General features: G+C 43.4%; 1 protein-coding gene and 1 pseudogene across 1 annotated transcript in view; both read left to right on the forward strand.

The window, feature by feature from the left end:
• LOC141097309 (cell cycle control protein 50C-like) overlaps positions 1-16,020 on the forward strand; it is a 92,918-nt gene that overhangs the window by 11,748 nt on the left and 65,150 nt on the right. The gene's annotated exons all lie outside the window — the stretch shown is intronic.
• LOC141097270 (microtubule-associated serine/threonine-protein kinase 3 pseudogene) lies at positions 5,915-7,813 on the forward strand (annotated as a pseudogene).

Raw genomic sequence — 16,020 nt, forward strand, 5'->3', positions numbered from 1 at the left:
AATACATTTGTGTCATCATTTAAAAAAAACAAAAAAACACTGATTTAGAGAAAATATTTTCTAATAATTACTTAAGAGAAAAGAATTCTCAACATAAACTTTGCCAACTTAAAATTCTTTTTCTATATGTTAAGCTCTGTGTCCCAAAGCTGAATATTTCAGCTGAGTAAAGGAAAAAGACTGGGCCTTCATTGTAGCTCAATATGTCTGGAAGGGGGAACTATGTGGTCAGCTTCTACAGTAATACCAAAATATTTAAAAAATGCTACAAATATTATAATTTGCTTCCTTCATGGAGAAATTACATTAGCGAGTTGAAACGCTTCACATAATGAAATAGAAGAGATGAGAATTGCCGTGGATGGAACACAGGGAATGGAACAAGTGGACGGAACACAGAGAATGGAACACGTGGACAGAACACAGAGAATGGAACACGTGGCTAGAACAGAGAGAATGAAACGAGTGGATGAAACAAAAAGAATGGAACATGTGGATGGAACACAGAGAATGGAACACGTGGACGGAACACAGAGAATGGAACACGTGGACATAACACCGAGAATGGACCACGTGGACGGAACAAAGAGAATGGAAAACGTAGACGGAGTACCAGAGAATGGAACACGTGGATGGAACACAGAGAATGGAACACGTGGACGGAACAAAGAGAATGGAACATGTGGACGGAAAACAGAGAATGGAACATGTGGACGGAACAAAAATAATGGAACACGTGAACGGAACAAAGAAAATGGAACACGTGGACGGAACAAAGAGAATGGAACATGTGGACGGAACACAGAGAATGGAACATGTGGACAGAACATAGAGAATGGAACACGTGGACGGAACAAAAAGAATGGAACACGTGGACGGAACAAAGAGAATGGAACACGTGGACGGAACAAAGAGAATGGAACACGTGGACGGAACACAGAGAATGGAACACGTGGACGGAACAAAGAGAATGGAACACGTGGACGGAACAAAGAGAATGGAACACGTGGACGGAACAAAGAGATTGGAACACGTGGACGGAACAAAGAGAATGGAACACGTGGACGGAACACAGAAAATGGAACACGTGGACGGAACACAGAGAATGGAACACGTGGACGGAACACAGAGAATGGAACACGTGGACAGGACACAGAGAATGGAACATGTGGATGGAACACAGAGAACCGCCTGGAAGTTTTACTGATTTTCTGGTTTACTCTTGAGAATCAATGGGAGATATTCATTAAAAGTAAATTCACCATATTTACAAGCAGAGTTTATTATCCCCTAATTGGGTAGTAAAATGCATGGGAAATTCATTGTGCATGATGACGGAGACTTCTCTGAAGTTGTGCATTAATCCTCCGCTTTAATGACAACAACAAAAAAAGCTTTTCTTCCAGTATGTACCGTATATCAAATAATTTACTCATCAATTAGAAACTGCAGGTTTTATTGTTTTTTTTCCTATGGTAGCTACATAATAAAGTCAAGCAAAAGAAACATAGGGGCAGCCATTGTGATCTATTTTTTTCCCCTCAAATAAAATAATAGTAAGTGCCCCATAAAATGGTGCATAGGAGAAGCTCAGTTGATTGCTCCATTTCTGTTAAGTTGGCTACAAATATAAACAGCCTTTGAGTAAAATCACAAATCTTAAGTCACAAAGATGTTTTTTTTTAATCTGTTTGTACATCCTGAGCCTACTGGTTCATGCACACAACGTCAGACATAAAATAGACTAACACACATGTATTGCAATGGATCAGGGTAAATTTATATTCCACTCATGGGTAAAATTATGAATTTCATTGTGCAGTGTATTATCAGATTTATTTATCCTGAGCTTAAAGAATTGAGCTTTTACCTCTGGACAAGAAGTGAGGGGTCAGCCGAGCCGAGCTGACCGTGCTAAAAGAGGAGGAAAGCTGATAGAAGGGTTTGCAATATGACACAGCTACACATTGATCTTATCCGAAAGGTGTGTCTTCTGTGAGCTATACCCAGCACTGTCTAATCATGCAGGAGGTTAGACCAGGAGATCAGCTCTGTATCCTTACATCTCACACACTGAGAAACCTAGGCTATGGTGAGGCGCAGTCTTTTTCTGCTGTGCTGCTCCCTGGTAATGATTGGGCAACTCATACAGGAAGAAGAAGTACACGCCCCCAGTGAAAAGTAATTGATAACACCCACTTGGACTTACCGTTTTCTTTTTGATTTAATATGTGCCAATACTTTGCTAATATCGCCGTAACTGAGAGGCAAAATTGCATAATGTGTCTAGTTAAAGAAGTTGTCTTCTACATGGGCAACTTCTCCTCATACCCCATGCTTGGCCCCGAAAAAATACAAAAGATTATACTCACCTCCCATGCCAACACCGTTCTCTAGGGTTCCTGTGCTGTTTTGACACGTGACTCCAGTGCCCAATCAGCGCTGACGTCACTGTCTCTGCCTCCTGTTGAATTGAACATGAAGAGCAAGTGATAAAGTAGCTAGAGCGCCAACTTCCTCTTCATGTTTGATTTGTCCTAAGGCGGGCACAGCGATGCCGGATCAGATTGGGTGCTGGAGGCACGTGTCACAACAACCACAGAAGAACTCCAGGACCGCAAGTGCTGACACCACGGGAACAGCGCCACCGAGGGAGGCGAGTAAAGTTTTTTTTATTTACTAGGGGCCAAACATCAAGAAGGGTTTGTCCAAGCAGTGGACAACCCTCTAACCATGACAAATTTTGGGTGCTGGAGGCACGTGTCACAACAACCGCAGAAGAACTCCAGGACCGTGAGTGCTGACACAGTGGGAACGGCGCCACTGAGGAAGGCGAGTAAAGTTTTTTTATTGAATCGGGGGCAAGCATCAAGAAGGGGTTGTCCATGTTGTGGACAGCCCTCTAACCATGATAAATTTGGTTAAAAGGTCCACTTTAATCCAATAAAAATGTTTGAAAGTATCCAGTCAACCCCTTTTTCCATCTTCAGGGGGACGAGGCAGGGCTGTCCTCTGTCACGTTTGTTGTTTAATATTGCCCTTGATCCTTTACTAAGATATCTGGAGATGATCCCTTCCTTTGGGGGCATAGGGGTCGGTCACCATACACTTAAAACGTTGGCATTTGCTGATGATATCTTACTCATGATATCCAATCCTAAGGAATCCATTTCCTCTATAATGGACGCCTTTAATGAATTTGGAGCAGTTTCGGGATTTCGTATAAACTTTAATAAATCTCATGCTTTAGCTATCTTTAAAATTGCTCAGAAACGGTGGCCATTCCCTTTTCCTTTTCAGTGGAGGAGAAATTCTTTACCTTATCTTGGCGTTGACCTACCATCAAATCCTCATGATATCTATAAATTAAATGTTCAGCCTCTTATTTCTGTAGTTATACAATAAATTCAATCCTGGAAATCCCTTAAATTATCCTTTGCAGGTAAAGCCCATTTAATTAAAATGATCTCTTTCCCTAAAATACTCTTTCCTTTACAGACGCTCCCGGTTCTACTTTCTAAAGCTGATGATAGGCTACTGACACGAGCCTTCTGCCAATTTATTTGGGGCTCAGAAGGGGGCTCTAGAATTAGTGTTTTTAAGCTACAGCAAACCAAATCTTTGGGTGGACTTAATCTCCCAAATTTACGCCTCTACAGTATAGCGGCTGCTTTTCGCCATTCCCTTGATTGGATATACGCCTTTAATCGCTTCACTAATACCCCAATAGATGAGGCCATGTGTAGACCCTTCAGCCTCCCATCACTGCTTCACCTACGAAATGCTGAAATTCCAGTGGAGGTTAGAGATAATCCTCTATTATGGTCGGTAATCTTGGGATGGCGTCAAGCTAGACGAGTTAGCGGTCTTGACCCCCACATCTCGATGTTTCTTCCCTTTCAAGGTAACCCCTCTTTTCTACAAGGCAAGTCAGCTCTCATTTACAAGGTGCTTGGAAACAATGGGTGTAGACTGGTCCGAGATACGTTAACAAATAATCAATGCCTTCTTACCTTAGAGGACATGGTTTTCAAATACCCAATCCTTACAGTAGACAATTTTACTATCTCTCAAATTAGACATTACGTAAGCTCAATATTGGGAGACATACCGGATGATGCTAGAACACACCCTCTAAATTTAATATCCATTAAAGCCCAAATGGGAACTTATTCTATGAGTCTTATATATAAATCATTAAGTCTTCTATACATTGGTCAGACTCTTCACCAGGCCCTGGAAAATGGGTTGCTCAATTAACGAACTGTCGGGTAAATGACCTTTTGAAAGCCACTATGCGTATTAACTCTAAATTACCATATGACAGTTACATAACCATGTCTCTTATGATATTTCATAGAGCATACTTCTCCCCGGAAGTCAAGTCTAAAATGTCCCCCTCAGGGGACTATCCCTGCCCTAAATGCTTACACTCTCCAGCTGATATTTTCCATTGCCTTTGGGACTGCCCAAAAATAAGGGAGGTGTGGGATACTCTTCTGCAACATCTCATCTACACTTTTGACATATCTATCTCTCTCTCCCCGGAGTGGGCCATATTTAATATTCTCGCACAGGACCAGTTGGTGAGGCTTTCTGTCCAGCAGCGCCCCATCTTGTTCATATGGGCGGCAGCCACACGTAAAAGCATTCTCCTTTTGTGAGCACAGGATGCAACACCTTCTTTAAGCTTAATTGCTACAAAAGTAACATATCTCTTCAAAATGGATTGGATAGAGGCCTTACTTAATAAAGAGGGACGCTTTTTTTTTCACATGGTCCTCTTTTATCAATACTCAGACATCTTCCACAAGCCAGGCGATACATAGTTGTTTCCAGCTCACCAACTGGTATATGAGAGAGCAGCTTGCCGGTAATATCCCTGTTAGACTGGATTGAAATTGTGTTACGAAATTATGGAGTTTGCCCGGGGGAGTGGAGGGGGAGGGGCGGGGGTTTTTATAGTTGAAAAAATGCCGTCTAATGTTAATAATATTGCATAAATGTTCTTCTGTTATGTTATTGGACATTATATGTATATTTTGTATTACACTCAATAAAGACGGTTTAAAAAAAAAAAATGTTTGAAAACATATGGTCGGCCATTATGACATCACTGATGGTCGGCCATTATGACATCACAGATGGTCGGCCATTATGATATCACAGATGGTCGACCATTATGACATCACCGCTCGCAGTTACTTATGCTGTGTACACAGGGTTCCGGCTGCCATTTTGGCTCCCTAGTGACTGAGTGCATTTGCAATTTTTCGCTATGGCTGAATTTCTTCTAGACAAGCTTCAGGTAGAAGGATTATTGGAGATTATTTACACCCATTGCTCTGACATTACGCTTCTACCACCCGATGGCGTCCTCGGCTTCACTCACCGGCTGGTGGTGGAGCTAGTGCAGGACTGCCTGACCAAATACCACCAAGACCGTCTTACCTCAGAGTATCTGACAGATTTAACCCGGAACATCAGGACATTACTACAGCAGGCTGAAGAAAAATCTCAAGATGGAGATTTGGCTTTTGTTAAAGAACTGGCCGAAAAAGTCCTGTATGTGCTGGAAGGTCCGGCCCGCTCCCCGGAACGCCTGGAGACACCACAAGGCGAGTACAAAGATGGGGAAAATGTCCCCCTGGAATCCCCGGACCCTAACACGAGTCAGGCGGGGCTGAGCAGCGATCTGACCACAGAAACCCCTGAGCTGCCGGATCCTGAGAGTGTGATCTGTGAGATCCCGGAGATCCACGAGCCTGCCACTGAGACACCAGAAGGCGACGACAAAGACGGGGAAAATGTTCCCCCGGAATCCCCGGACCCTAATACGAGTCATCTGGGGCCAAGCAGCGATCTGACAACAGAAACCCCTGAGCTGCCGGATCCTGAGAGTGTGATATGTGAGATGCCAGAGATCCACGAGCCTGCCACTAACTTCATGGAATCATTGATCCCGGCGAGAAAGCCGCATATGAGCGACTTCGAGACATCCAAACTGATCAGCGGCGGATGTTTTGGCGCTGTCTACTTAGTGCAGCACAAATACTCACAGCAGATCTTCGCTATGAAGAAAATGGCGAAGAAGAACCTGGAAACTGAAAAACACGTGGAAGCGGCCTTTCTGGAGAGGGACATCATGACCTTCGCTGATTGTCCCTTTGTGGTCTCCATGCTCTGCTCCTTCCCTACTAGATCTCACCTGTGTATGGTCATGGAGTATGTTGGAGGTGGAGACTGTGGGTCCCTTCTAAGCACCAAGGGCCGTTTATCTATCCCCTTGGCCCGTCTGTACTTTGCAGAAACAGTTCTTGCTGTGGAATACCTGCACAGCTATGGTGTGGTGCACCGAGATCTGAAACCGTACAACCTACTGATTACAACTGCTGGGCATGTTAAAGTCGCCGATTTTGGACTTTCAAAAATTGGTGTCATGATACCAAAAACCAACAACTATAAGCAATCAGTGAAGGACATCTCCAGAGAGTTCAAGGACCTTGAGAATTGTGGTACCCTGAATTACATGGCCCCAGAGGTCATCCTAATGAAAGACTACGGAAGACCTGTTGACTGGTGGTCAATGGGGATCATCCTCCATGAATTTCTGGTTGGATCTTTACCATTTGATACGGATTTCATACCTTAGCTTAAAAGAATGATTGTCATGGGAAAAATACCTTGGAATTACAAATGCTGTCCACCCCGTGAGGCTAAGAACCTCATCACTGACCTGCTCAAAAAAAATCCTGAGCAAAGACTTGGGACAGGTGGAGCATTTGAGATTAAGGATCATCCATTCATGAAAAAAATAGATTTTGACAATCTTCTAAATCAGAAGCCGATGTATATTCCTCATCTTGTATCAAATGTGGACACCAGCCTCTTTATCAATCACGCTCATAGAGACATGCTTATGGTCTCAGAGAAAGAAGAGGACACAAGTGAGGACAAGGACTTTGACTTCCAAAATTTTACGTCATCCTCTGAAAGGCTTTCTAAACTCTGCACCATCGCTACCATCACGATGAACAATGAGAATTCAAAGTCCCATCCAGAGTGTACCCAAGCATCAGACATCGAGAAAAGAAAATCTGCAATAAATCCAAATGCAGAGCAAGAAAGCCCAGAAAATGTAAAAAAGGAGAAAAAGAGAAGAGGTTCCACCTTCCGCCGGATCTTATCATCATGCCGGCGTGGATTATCTAGGGCTGCCCGCGTGTTTACATGTTGTTGCCGCTCCCCTACGACATCTAAAAGACGGTAAACCTCCACATCCAGCGCCCTGAGGTCCAGCAGATCCACCATCACTGCTGGAGAAGTATAGAAGTGCAATTCCACAACAGTTTTTTTTATTTTTTTACCATGTTCACCAAATGCTAAATCTGACCTGCCATTATGATTCGCCAGGTCATTATGAGATGACAGATACCAAACATGTATAGATTGTTTTTTATTTACGTGGTGAAAAAAAATCCAAAGTTTAATAAAAAAAAAAAATTGCACCATTTTCTGAGATCCGTATCGTCTCCATTTTTTGGGATCTGGGGCTGGGTCAGGGCTTATATTTTGCGCGCCGAGCTGACGTTTTTAGTGATAGCATTTTAGGGTAGATACGATTTTATAATCACCCGTTGCTATGAACCAAAAAAACGTAATTTTGCGGTTTGGATTTTTTTCTCGTTACGTAGTTTACCAATCAGATTGCCTTTGTATTTGGATAAATTGGGAGTTTCTTAATGCAGCAATATGAAATATATGATCGCTTTTTTGTATTGTTTTATTTTGACTAGGGAAATATGAACTTTAAACTTTTTTTTATATTTTTTAAAACATTTTTTTTCCACTTTTGACTTGCTTCAATACAGTAGTCTCCATAGAAGACTTGAAGCTGCAATCATCTGATCGCTTGTGCTACGTATAGCCTTGCTATGTGTAGCAGAAATCATCATCTCCAGGGGCGTCCGTGGGTGTGGTTTGTGACACGCTTCCGGCACGCATGTGTTAAATGCCGCTGTCAGAGATTGACAGTGGCATTTAACATGTTAGCTGCCGCAGGTGGATCGCAATTTCAGCTATTAGGGGCACATGACAGTTGATCAAACCAGCTATCATGTGTCAGAAAAGATGTGGGCTCAGCGTCGGACTCGGAGCCCGTATCAAAGGAAGGGAGGCGACCTAAGATGTACTTATACGTGATAGGTCGTGAAGGGATAAGTAGAACAATATTTTATTTTTCAAAACTTATGTCTAAGTTCAGAAAAAAATGAATATAGGAGGTCAAAATGCAAAATATAAGGACAACAGAGGCCAACAGATTGGTGGAAGGGAGTGCTAAAAATTATTGGGAAAAGAGGTGCAAAATACTTGCCCCTGGAAATTGCAGCCCACAATACACCAGTAATTCTTGGCAGGTTCATTACAGAAAAATTAGTAATTAAAAAGTGCCACTAAAATCACTGGGCTGTGTAATACATGAAGGTGCTGAGCCCTCCAGAATGAAAGGTTTTTTCTTAATTTTCTCTCTGCCATTATATTTCAATGTCCCGGTCAAGACAGACTCAATAATTCCAGTTTATACAGTAAAGCCGAAAGCCGACACGTGAGCTACAGAAAATAGAAAGTCTAATCCTGTTACATTTGCTTTAATGACCAAAGTGAAATCTGCAATAGTTAAAGGGAATCTGTCAGTAGGATCAACCATCCTAAGCCGTCTATATAGGCTATAGGAAGCTGAGTAAAATGATATGTTTTTCTTAATATGTAAATGAGCTGTAAAGATCTATGGGGCGGATATAGATCTCCCTGAGAATCTGACTGTAAATAAAAGGGGGCATTTCCAGTGGAGACATGTAATGACTGACAGTCTGCTCTCCTGATCTACATGTCTCAGAGTTGGAACACCCTCTTTCATTTAAATAAGTTCTGGAAGAGGATTTTCAGGGAGGTCTGTATGGGGCCCATAGAAATTAACAGCTAATTTACATATTTAAAAACATTGTGGATTTCTCTAGAATAAGACATTGGAACACAGATATCCAAAGACATACCAAAAGGGAATTTAGATTGTGAGCCCCATCGGGGACAGTGATGATAATGTATGTAAAGCGCTGTGGAATATGGCTATACAGTTGTGGCCAAAAGTATTCACACCCCTGCAATTCTGTCAGATAATACTCAGTTTCTTCCTGAAAATGATTGCAAACACATTCTTTGGTATTATTATCTTCATTTAATTTGTCTTAAATGAAAAAACACAAAAGAGAATGAAGCAAAAAGCAAAACATTGATCATTTCACACAAAACTCCAAAAAAGGGCCAGACAAAAGTATTGGCACCCTCAGCCTAAAACTTGGTTGCACAACCTTTAGCCAAAATAACTGCGACCAACCGCTTCCGGTAACCATCAATGAGTTTATTACAATGCTCTGCTGGAATTTTAGACCATTCTTCCTTGGCAAACTGCTCCAGGACCCTGATATTAGAAGGGTGCCTTCTCCAAACTGCCATATTTAAATCTCTCCACAGGTGTTCTATGGGATTCAAGTCTGGACTCATTGCTGGTCACCTTTAGAAGTCTCCAGTGCTTTCTCAAACCATTTTCTAGTGCTTTTGGAAGTGTGTTTTGGGTCATTGTCCTGCTGGAAGACCCATGACCTCTGAGGGAGACCCAGCTTTCTCACACTGTGCCCTACATTATGCTGCAAAATTTGTTGGTAGTCTTCTGACTTCATAATGCCATGCACACGATCAAGCAGTCCAGTGCCAGAGGCAGCAAAGCAACCCCAAAACATCAGGGAACCTCCGCCATGTTTGACTGTAGGGACCGTGTTCTTTTCTTTGAATGCCTCTTTTTTCTCCTGTAAACTCTATGTTGATGCCTTTGCCCAAAAAGCTCTACTTTTGTCTCTTCTGACCAGAGAACATTCTTCCAAAACGCTTTAGGCTTTTTCAGTTAAGTTTTGGCAAACTCCAGCCTGGCTTTTTTATGTCTCGGGGTAAGAAGTGGGGTCTTCCTGGGTCTCCTACCATACAGTCCCTTTTCATTCACATGCCGACGGATAGTACGGGTTGACACTGTTGTACCCTCGGACTGCAGGACAGCTTGAACTTGTTTGGATGTTAGTTGAGGTTCTTTATCCAACATCTGCACAATCTTGCGTTGAAATCTCTTGTCAATTTTTCTTTTCCGTCCACATCTAGGGAGGTTAGCCACAGTGCCATGGGCTTTAAACTTCTTGATGACACTGCACGCGGTAGACACAGGAACATTCAGGGATTTGGAGATGGACTTGTAGCCTTGAGATTGCTCATGCTTCCTCTCAATTTGGTTTCTCAAGTCCTCAGACAGTTCTTTGGTCTTCTTTCTTTTCTCCATGCTCAATGTGGTACACACAAGGACACAGGACAGAGGTTGAGTCACCTTTAATCCATTTCAACTGGCTGCAAGTGTGATTTAGTTATTGTGGCGGCCGTTTGCGAATCTGGGCTGTAGTAGGAACAGCACCCCGAGTAACCCTGAGACCCTTAACCCCTATACAGGGATCTGGAATTGTAGCAAGGCCCAGGGGGTAGCTGTCTAGAGGAGCAGTGGACCAGAGCAGGACGGCCGCCATGGGGTCAAAACTAAAACCCGTAATCAAGGTCAGGAGGCAGGAGTCGGAGGCCGGAGGGCAGCAGAGGCACGAAATCAGCAGACAGAAGGAGAGTCAAAAGTCCAGGCCAAGGTCAGTAAAAAAACAGGAGGGCAGCAAAGGTACAAAATCAGCAGGCAGAAGGAGAGTCAGGAATCCAAGCGAAGGTCAGCGTCAAAAAATCAGAAGAGAGGCGGAGGTACAAAAATGTCAGGCAATAGAATGGTCAGAAATCCAGGCTGAGGTCAGAGTTTTCACTATAGCAAATTACAAAGTAGCACGCAGGGGAACCAAGAATATATCCGGCGGCTTGCAAGACCAGTCCCAAGGTATTTGAGGGATCAGGTCATCCCTCACAGGCTCCTGGACTGATGATGTAATTAGGGCCGCCCCCAGGACCAGGCCAGATGGAGATGCAGTAAGCCCTACATGACTGACAGAGGGGCAGAGCCTGCGCCCACCAGATGCCTGCGCAGGAGCCTCTTCTCTGTCACCACCCTCACCCTGGAGTGAACCACGGCGCCTCCCAGTGGCTGAGGCAGGAACAGCCGTCCCTGAGTCCGACAGCGACGTGACGGTCCGGCGCCTCCTAGTGGCCGAGACCGGAACCGCAGGCCCTGAGTCTGGCGGTGACGTGTCAGTCCGGCGCCTCCTAGTGGCCAAAGCCGGAATAGCAGGCCCTGAGTCTGGCGACGAGGTATCAGTCCAGCGCCTCCTAGTGGCCGAAGCCGGAACAGCAGGCCCTGAGTCTGGCGGCGACGTGACAGTTATTGTCAACACCTGTTAGGTGGCACAGGTAAGTTACAGGTGCTGTTAATTACACAAATTAGAGAAGCATCACATGATTTTTCGAACAGTGCCAATACTTTTGTCCACCCTCTTTTTTATGTTTGGTGTGGAATTATATCCAATTTGGCTTTAGGACAATTCTTTTTGTGTTTTTTTTTATTTAAGACAAATTAAATGAAGATAATAATACCAAAGAATTTGTGTTTGCAATCATTTTCAGGAAGAAACTGAGTATTATCTGACAGAATTGCAGGGGTGTCAATACTTTTGGCCATAACTGTATAGGCAAAAGCATAATAATAGTAATAATAGGTATTTTTTTCAGCTACCTATGACCTACATGTCCATACAGATGGCTTAAAAGAGGTTATCCTACTGACAGATTCCCTTTAAAAACAATACATTTGTGTCATCATTTAAAAAAAAACACTGATTTAGAGAAAATATTTTCTAATAATTACTTAAGAGAAAAGAATTCTCAACATAATCTTTGCCAACTTAAAATCCTTTTTCTGTATGTTAAGCTCTGTGTCCCAAGGCTGAATATTTCAGCTGAGTAAAGGAAAAAGACTGGGCCTTCATTGTAGCTCAATATGTCTGGAAGGGGGAACTATGCGGTCAGTTTCTACAGTAATACCAAAATATTTAAAAAATGCTACAAATATTATAATAGACTTCCTTCATGGAGAAATAACATTACCGAGTTGAAATGCTTCACATAATGAAATAGAAGAGATGAGAATTGCCGTGGATGGAACACAGGGAATGGAACACGTGGACAGAACACAGAGAATGGAACACGTGGCTGGAACAGAGAGAATGGAACATGTGGACGGAACACAGAGAATGGAACATGTGGATAGAACATAGAGAAAGGAACACGTGGACGAAACAAAAAGAATGGAACACGTGGATGGAACACCGAGAATGGAACACGTGGACAAAACACAGAGAATGGTCCACATGGACGGAACACAGAGAATGGACCACGTGGACGGAACAAAGAGAATGGAAAACGTAGATGGAACACCAGAGAATGGAACACGTGGACGGAACACAGAGAATGGAACACATGGACGGAACAAAGAGAATGGAACATGTGGACGGAACACAGAGAATGGAACACGTGGACAGAACATAGAGAATGGAACACGTGGACGGAACTAAGAGAATGGAACACGTGGATGGAACACAGAGAATGGAACAAGTGGACGGAACAAAGAGAATGGAACATGTAGATGGAACACCAGAGAATGGAACACGTGGACGGAACAAAAAGAATGGAACACGTGGACAGAACACAGAGAATGGAACACGTGGACGGAACAAAGAGAATGGACCACGTGGACAGAACATAGAGAATGGACCACGTGGACAGAACATAGAGAATGGAACACATGGACGGAACAAAAAGAATGGAACACGTGGACTGAACACAGAGAATGGAACACGTGGACGGAACACAGAGAATGGACCATGTGGACGGAACAAAGAGAATGGAACATGTGGATGGAACACAGAGAATGGACCACGTGGACAGAACATAGAGAATGGAACACGTGGACGAAACAAAAAGAATGGAACATGTGGATGGAACACAGAATGGAACACGTGGACAGAACACAGAGAATGGACCACGTAGACGGAACACAGAGAATGGACCACGTGGACGGAACATAGAGAATAGAAAACGTAGACGGAACACCAGAGAATGGAACACGTGGATGGAACAAAGAGAATGGAACATGTGGACGAAACAAGGAGAATGGAACATGTGGACAGAACACAGAGAATGGAACATATGGACAGAACATAGAGAATGGAATACGTGGACGGAACAAAAAGAATGGAACATGTGGATGGAACAAAGAGAATGGAGCACGTGGACGGAACAAAGAGAATGGAACACGTGGACATAACAAAGAGAATGGAACACGTGGACGGAACACAGAATGGAACACGTGGATGGAACAAAAAGAATGGAACACACAGACGGAACACCAGAGAATGGAACACGTGGACGAACACAGAGAATGGAACACGTGGATGGAACACCAGAGAATGGAACACGTGGACGGAACACAGAGAATGGAACATGTGGACAGAACACAGAGAATGGAACACGAGGACGGAACAAAGAGAATGGAACATGTGGCTGGAACACAGAGAATGGACCACGTGGACAGAACATAGAGAATGGAACACGTGGACGAAACAAAAAGAATGGAACACGTGGACAGAACACAGAGAATGGAACATGTGGACGGAACACAGAGAATGGACCACGTGGACAGAACACAGAGAATGGACCATGTGGACGGAACAAAGAGAATGGAAACGTAGACGGAACACCAGAGAATGGAACACGTGGACGGAACACAGAGAATGGAACACGTGGACAGAACACAGAGAATGGAACATGTGGACGGAACAAAGTGAATGGAACGTGTGGATGGAACACAGATGATGGAACATGTGGACAGAACATAGAGAATGGAACACGTGGACGGAACAAAAAGAATGGAACACATGGACGAACACAAAGAATGGAACACGTGGATGGAACTAAGAGAATGAAACACATGGACAAAACACAGAGATTGGATCACGTGGACGGAACACAGAAAATGGAACACGTGGACGGAACACAGAGAATGGAACACGTGGATGGAAGACAGAGAATGGAACACGTGGATGGAACACAGAGAACCGCCTGGAAGTTTTACTGATTTTCTGGTTTACTCTTGAGACTCAATGGGGGATATTCATTAAAAGTAAATTCACCATATTTACAAGCAGAGTTTATTATCCCCTAATTGGGTAGTAAAATGCATGGGAAATTCATTGTGCATGATGAAGGAGACTTCTCTGAAGCTGTGCATTAATCCTCCGCTTTAATGACAACAACAAAAAAAGCTTTTCTTCCAGTATGTATATCAAATAATTTACTCATCAATTAGAAACTGCAGGTTTTAGGCCGGGGTCACACTGGCGAGGAATACGGACGAGTGAGAGGCGCTAAAAGCACGCATTAGACACGGACCAATGATTCTCTATGGGGTCCCTCGCACCAGCCGTATATTTCTCATCCGTATTCTACGCTACGCTCCGTGCCAATCGCAGCATGCTGCGATTGTCAGCGTACTACGGCCGTAGTACGCCAATGCAAGTCTATGGGTGCGCAAAAAATACGAATTACACACGGACCACACATGTGACCTGCGAGAAATACGCACCAGGTGTCTTTTAGCAAAGCCGGCAATTCAGTGCGCTATACAGTAAACTCACCCTGACAGGTTTAATAAAGAAACGAAAGAATAGATATAGACACATAGAATGCATGTATATATATATATATATATATATATATATATATATATATATATATACATGCATTCTATGTGTCTATATCTATTCTTTCATTTCTTTATGAAAACTGTCATAGGGCTCCATTATATGTCCATTTTGCAAGCCTGCAAGAAAATCTCTCCATACGGATGCCATACGGATGCTTACATGCGCAAAATACGCGACCACACCTTGATTACGGATGACATACGGAGCACTATTTAGGGGTCTGTCATCCGTATTACGCATGTAAAATACTGACCGTATTTTGCGTCGGTTAGTGTGACCCCGGCCTTATTGTTTTTTTTCCTATGGAAGCTACATAATAAAGTCAAGCAAAAGAAAAAAAGGGCCAGCCATTGTGATCTATTTTTTTCCCCTCAAATAAAATAACAGTAAGTGCCCCATAAAATGGTGCATAGGAGAAGCTCAGTTGATTGCTCCATTTCTGTAAAATTGGCTACAAATATAAACAGCCTTTGAGTAAAATCACAAATCTTAAGTCTGCTCTGTATCCTTACATCTCACACACTGAGAAACCTAGGCTATGGTGAGGCGCAGTCCTTTTCTGCTGTGCTGCTCCCTGGTAATGATTGAGCAACTCATACAGGAAGAAGAAGTACACGCCCCCAGTGAAAAGTAATTGATAACACCCACTTGGACTTACCATTTTCTTTTTGATTTAATATGTGCCAATACTTTGCTAATATCGCCGTAACTGAGAGGCAAAATTGCATAATGTGTCCAGTTAAAGAAGTTGTCTTCTACTTGGGCAACTTCTCCTCATACCCCATGCTTAGCCCCGATAAAATAAAAAAGCTTATACTCACCTCCCATGCCAGCACCGTTCTCTAGGGTTCCTGTGCTGTTTTGACACGTGACTCCAGCGCCCAATCAGCGCTGACATCACTGTCTCTGCCTCCTGTTGAATTGAACATGAAGAGCAAGTGAGAAAGCAGCTGGAGTCCCAACTTCCTCTTCATGTTTGATTTGTCCTAAGGCGGGCACAGCGATGCCGGATCAGATTGGGTGCTGGAGGCACGTGTCACAACAACCACAGAAGAACTCCAGGACCGCAAGTGCTGACACCACGGGAAGAGCGCCACCGAGGGAGGTGAGTAAAGTTTTTTTTATTTAATTGGGGCCAAACATCAAGAAGGGGTTGCCCAAGTAGTGGACAGCCCTCTAACCATGACAAATTTTGGGTGCTGGAGGCACGTGTCACAACAACCGCAGAAGAACTCCA

Source organism: Dendrobates tinctorius, unplaced genomic scaffold (assembly GCF_039654945.1).
Source record: "Dendrobates tinctorius isolate UK_male_01 unplaced genomic scaffold, ASM3965494v1 ptg000084l, whole genome shotgun sequence".
In the NCBI taxonomy this organism is placed as follows: Eukaryota; Metazoa; Chordata; class Amphibia; order Anura; family Dendrobatidae; genus Dendrobates; species Dendrobates tinctorius.